We start from the raw sequence: 6,646 nt of genomic DNA, 5'->3' as shown, positions 1-6,646 counted from the left end.
TTCTCTTACTTTCTCTTCCACTTTGGCATTAATGAAGTTTAATTCATGCTTCAATCCGCTACTTCTATTTTAAGATTTTTAAGATTCTCTATGTTTTATTTTTGTTGCTTCATATTTTTCTCAACTGGTTTCATTTTGATTTTACATTTTTATATTTTGCCTTTTTTACAAACTTTAGCCACATTATCAAAAAACTTGACCTAATTGGACATTTATTACATAGCCCAATAGACAACAGCAGAAGGAACATCATTTTTGTTTTGTTTAGTTTATTTTTTTAAGTTTATTTATTTACTTTGAGAGAGAGAAAGAGAGAGAGAGAGAGAGAGAGAGAGAGAGAGAGAGAAGCAGAGACAGAGGGAGAGAGAGAAGAAAAGAGAGAGAAAAAATCCCAAGCAGGATCTGCACTGTCAGCACAGATACTGATGTGGGGCTCAAACTCACAAAGTGTGAAATCATGACCCAAGCCAAAACCAAGAATCTGAAGTTGAACCAAATGAGCCATCCACATGCTCCTTTTTGTCTTGTTTATAAATATAGTTATTTTATTTGGTTATGTAAAAAACTTGTTTGAGATATCTTTGTACAACTTGATGTTTTGATATATGTATACATTGTGAAAAGATTAGCTCAATCAAGCTAGATCATTTATTCATCACCTCTATATAGACCTCATTATGTATATGTGTGAAGTTTTAATCGAAGGGCATCATCTTAGCAAATTTTAAGTGTGCAATACAATATTGTTGACTACCATCACCACACTGTGCATTAGATCTCCAGAATTTATCTTGAATAACTGAAAATTTGTTTCCTTTGACCAACATCTTCCCATTTCCTCCTCCCCTTACACATCTACCTCTGCTGACCATCATTCAATTCTCTGCTTCTGTGAGTTTTACTACTTTAGGTTCCACATATAAATGAGAGCATGTAGCACTTACCTTTCTGGGTCTGGTTTATTTCACTTAGCATGTCATCCAGGCTCTTCCATGTTATCAGAAATTGCTGGATATTTTTTCTTTTTTAAGTCTGAAAAATATTCCATTGAATATGTTTGCCACAATTTCTTTTTTTTATTTGTTAGTGGACATTTAATTTATTTCCACTTTTGGCATTTATGAACAATGCTGCAATAAACAGGGGAGTGAAGATATTTCTCTACTGATTTTATTTCATTTGGATCACATCCAGAAATGAGACTGCTGGATTATGAGAGTTCCAATTTTTAATTTTTTTGAGGCACATTTCTCTCTTTTCGAAAGTGGCTACACTAATTTATATGCCCACCAGCATTGTACCAGGGATCCCTTTTCTCCCACATCCTTGCCGACACTTGTCTTTTCCCTTTCTCTTAATAGTTATCCTAACAAGTATGAGGTGATATCTCATTATGGCTTTGGTTTGCATTTCCCTGATAATTGGTAATATTGAACCCCTTTTCATATATCTGTTGACCACGTATATGTTTTATTTGAAGGAATGTCTTTACAAATGTCCATTTTTAAATTGAGTTATTTGGGATATTTTTGCTATTGAGTTGTAGGAGTTCCTTCTATCTTTGGATATTAACCCCTTATCAGATATTTGGGTTGGGAATATTTTCTCTCATCCTGTAATTTGCCTTTTCACTTGGTTCAATATTTTCATTGCTGTGCACATTTTCCCTCTTGTTTATTTTTCCTCTTGCTGCTTGTGATTTTGGTGTCATATTCGAAAACTCTTGGACAAGACCAATGTTAAGGAGCTTACCCTCTAAGTTTTCTTCTAGTAGTTTTACACTTTCAAATCTTATGTTCTAGTCTTTAATCCATTTTGAGTTAATTTTTGTGTATGGTGTAAGATAAGGATCTGATTTCATTCTTTTGTATGGGTATATCCAATTTTCCAAATACCATTTATTAAAGAGACTGTTTTCTCTACTGTGTTCTCTTGGCAACCTTGTCAAAGAACATTTGACCATAAATGTGTGGATTTATTTCTCAGCTCTATATTCTGTTTCACTGATATATAAGTATGCTTTTATGCCAGTGTCACACTGTTCTGATTTCTATAGATTTATAATATATTTTGAAATCAAAGAATGTGATGCCTCCAGTTTGTTCTTGTTCAAGATTGCTTTGGCTATAGAGGATCTCTTGTGTTTCTAGATGAATTTTAGGATTTTTTTTTTCTATTTTTGTAAAGAATGCCATTGAGATACTGATTGGAAGGGATTGAAGCTTTAGATCAGTTTAAGTTGTATGGACATTTTAACAATATTAATTCTTCCAATCTATGAACAGTGAATGTCTTTCTATTTATGTGTCTTTTTAAAATTTCTGTCATCAATGCTTTATAGTGTTTAGTGTACAGAAAGTACTTTAAAAATGTACATAAAATATTCACCAAAATTGGCCAGCTATTAGGATATAATGCAAGTCTTAGTAAATTAACAGACATAAAATCAGTAAAGATATAGAAAAATTGAAAGACATTATCAATCAACTTGATATAACTCACTTTTTTGAAGTAATTCAATCCACAATAACAGAATGCACATGCTTTCCAAGTTCACATGGGAAAAAATTAATTAATCAATTAATTATAAATGATGGGAAGTGATAAAAGTCTCATATATTTAAATGGATTGAAATAACACAAATTAAAATAAATTGAAATTAAAATATAAAAATACTTGAAAAACACCAAATATTTAGAAGTTTAAAATTTTGAGTATTATAGTTCAGATAAGACATCACCAGGTAAATTAGCAAATGATTTAAATTAAATTAAAATGAATATAAAATTTATTAAAATTTGTGGAATGTAGCAAAGCAGTGCTTAGATTAAATGTTACAAGATTAAATTCTTACATTAGAAAAGAAGGAAAGTAATGATAAGTTACCAAGCCTAAGCCTTAAAATCTGGAGAAATAAAAGCCAGTTACATAAAAAATATAAAAAAAAATATTATTGCTATGTCGCTATCACTATAGATATTACAAGGAAACAGGGAAATATCAAGAACATCAAGAAATTCTACAACTTAGATGAAATTAATAAATTCTCAAAAGGATACAAATTACACTCTCTAACTTAAGAAAGAGAAAATCTGGTTAGTTCTAAATCTAATATAGAAATTTGGGGCTCCTGGGTTGCTCAGTCGGTTAAGTGTCCGACTTCGGCTCAGGTCATGATCTCACGGTTTGTGGGTTCAAGCCCTGCATTGGGCTCTGGGCTGACAGCTCATAGCCTGGAACCTGCTTCAGATTCTGTGTCTCCCTCTCTCTCTGCCCCTCCCCAGCTTGCTCTCTCTGTCTCTCTCTCTCTGTCTCTCTCAAAAATAAATAAAACAGGGGCGCCTAGGTGGCTCAGTCGGTTGAGCGTCCGACTTCAGCTCAGGTCACGATCTCACACTCCGTGAGTTCAAGCCCCGCGTCGGGCTCTGGGCCAATGGCTCAGAGCCTGGAGCCTGCTTCTGATTCTGTGTCTCCCTCTCTCTCTGCCCCTCCCCTGTTCATGCTCTGTCTCTCTCTGTCTTAAAAATAAATAAACGTTAAAAAAAAATTAAAAATAAATAAATAAATAAATAAATAAATAAAACATTAAAAAAAAAAAAAGAAATTCAATTCATAACTAGAAATTTTGCCACAAAGAAAAATCCAAGTATTGGCAGCTTCCCTACCAAATTCTATAAAACACTTAAGAAAGAAATTATGCAAATCTTGCCAACATTTTTTTATAAAATAGAGGACGAAAGAAATCTTTCCCAATATTTTATATGAGGCCAGGATTACCCTTATACCAAAACCAGAAGAAAAAATAGAGATATCACAAAGAAAGAAATCTCCTTGAATATTTCTTATGAATATGATATTAGCTGATAAAATTCAGCAATATATAAAATGATAATACAGCAAGTGGGGTTTATCATAGGATTGTATGTTAGTTTTATATTCTAATATGTATCAATGTAACTGACCATCTTATAGGAGAAAAAAGGAAAAGCAATATGATAATCTCAAATAACATAGAAAAAGCACTTTTACTCTCAGAAACTAGAAATAGAAAAGAACTCCCTTAGCCTGATAAAAAGAATTTATTAAAAATACGTCTGTCATATCATATGTAACAATGAAGGATGAAATATTTCCCACTCTATTCAATACAAAGATGGGCAAAGAATAAGTAAATCTGTCTTTATTCATGGACAATGTGTTTTGGTAGAGAAACCTAAGGAATCTACAAAGAAACTGTCAGAAATAATAAGATTGTTAACCTATCCTGGGATGCAAGCACAATAATTTTGTGTTTTTATTTATTAGCAACAAATATCCAGAAAATGAAATAATATGTTATTTAAAATGGTATCAGAAAGTCTGAAATAATTGTGGTTAAAGTTAACAACATACTGCAAGAGAAGAATACTGTAAACTACAAATATTACTGAGAGAAATGAAAGAATGAATACTAATTCATGGATTAGAAGATAATATTATTAACTCATCCATTCTCTGAAATTGACATAAAGACAATAAAGATCAATGGAATAGTTTCTAAAACTGACTGGTGGTCTGTTTTTGTAAACAGACTTCTTTTCTCTTTTTTTTTTAAGGTTTGTGTAGAAGGGGGTGAGGGACAGAGAGAAGGAGGGAGAGAGAATCCCAAGTAGGCTCGTTGCAGGTCACTAGCACAGAGCCCAATGTAGGGCTCAAGCACATGCACTGTGAGATCATGATCGAAGCTGAAACCAAGAGTTGGATGCTTAACCAACTGAGCCAACCAGGCACCCCAGTAAATAAAGTTTTATTGTAAAACATCTACAGCCTTTTGTTCAAGTATGCCTATGGCCACTTCCATGCTAAAACAGTAGAGTAGATATTTGCAATAGAAACCATATGTTCTCAAGGCTGATTTATACAATTGGCTCTTTATAGGAAAAGTGTACAACCTTCTGGTATTGACAAGGACTGACATATATGTGATCAATTTTAAGTATGACAAAATATTCAGTGGATTTAATCAAAGGATTCTGGACAATTTATATCTTTAGTTTTTAAAAAAGTAAGGAAAGGAAAAGAACCACTGCTATTTCTATACCACACAAAAATTAATAATAAACTGTTGACTTACATGTAAAGGCTAAAATGATAAATCATCTAGAAAATGCATAGAAAGAAAACTACCTGTGATATTTAGATATGTAAAGATTTCTTAGATGTAACAAAATTGCGTGAACCATGAAAGAAGTTGATGAATTGAAGTCTATAAAAATTAGAACTTTCTGTTCTTAAGAGACTAATACAAACACACATGGCAAGCCAGACTGATGGAAAGTATTCTCAATTCTATTATCTGACAAAGTACTTGGATCCAGAATATATAAAAACTATTACAAGCCCCAAATAAGAAAAACACCCAGTAAAAATGGTTGAAAGATATTCAGATGGTTGATATGGACAAGAAAAGGTCACCATCACATTTAATTATCTGATATTACAGATTAGAACTACAATCCAAAACCACTATACTCCCAGTAGAATGACTAAAAGTAAAATGTTGGCAATATCAATGTTAACAAACAGGTGGAGTAATAATTTTTTTCATATACTGTTAAGGAAAATATTAAAAGGTATAAGAAGTTTAGAAAATCTTTGACATTCTCTTGTAAAATTCAACATACATTTATTATTTTGAGAAATCTCACACTGAGGTATTTAATGAAAAGAAACAAAAACACATGACCACAAAAGAGCTTTTACACAAATACATATTCATAGAATTTTTTAGAAAATCCAATACTGGACCAAACTGTGGTATATCCATACATTCAAACACTACTTAGCAACTAAAAGGAAGGGACCTCTAAAACACCCAAATATGAATTTCATGCATTTGTCATTGTGTGATTTATAGGATTCCATGTATATGTAACTCTAGAAAATGTAAATTTAATCTACAGTGACAGAACCAAATCCATTGTTGTGTGGGGTAAGGAACTTGATAACACTGACTAGGAAACTACAGAACAGAAAATTTTTTATCGATGGATAAGTCTGTGTCTTGATTGGATTGGTGATTATTGAATATATATACTTATAAAAGTGCATTCAACTGTAGATTTATATGGTTTACAGTTTCTATGTAAATCATATTTAAATGAAGTTGATTTTAAATATAAAATGAAAGCCAAATCTAAGATGTTCCTATAATTCTGGAATTCACTGAATGGATGTGGATGAATTACTTTATTTCTATGAATTTATCATAAGCTATAAAAGAAGTTTTCATTAACTGTTGATAAGGCTGTTCTAGCATCAATTTAAAAATTGTTTAGAATAATAAAAATAATTATAATTAATGTATAATACAGTACTAGACAAAGTAAGATAATATAATAAAGACTATTCTTTGGAAAAGAAAAACAGTACAGAAGAAAAATGATTTAAGAAGCAGAAAGTAGAACGGTGACTGCTTGAGGATGGGGGCAAGGGAAAATTGGGAGATGTTGTTCAATGGGTATAAAGCTTTAGTTTTACAGATAAATATATTCCAGAGGTCTGCTATATGATATAGTGCCTATAGTTAACAATACTCTATTGAGCACTTAAAACATTTGTTAAAAGTGTAGATCTCCTCTTAAGTGTTCTTACCAGATTCACACA

Source organism: Neofelis nebulosa, chromosome 3 (genome assembly GCF_028018385.1).
Source record: "Neofelis nebulosa isolate mNeoNeb1 chromosome 3, mNeoNeb1.pri, whole genome shotgun sequence".
In the NCBI taxonomy this organism is placed as follows: domain Eukaryota; kingdom Metazoa; phylum Chordata; class Mammalia; order Carnivora; family Felidae; genus Neofelis; species Neofelis nebulosa.
This window is presented reverse-complemented; position numbering follows the sequence as displayed.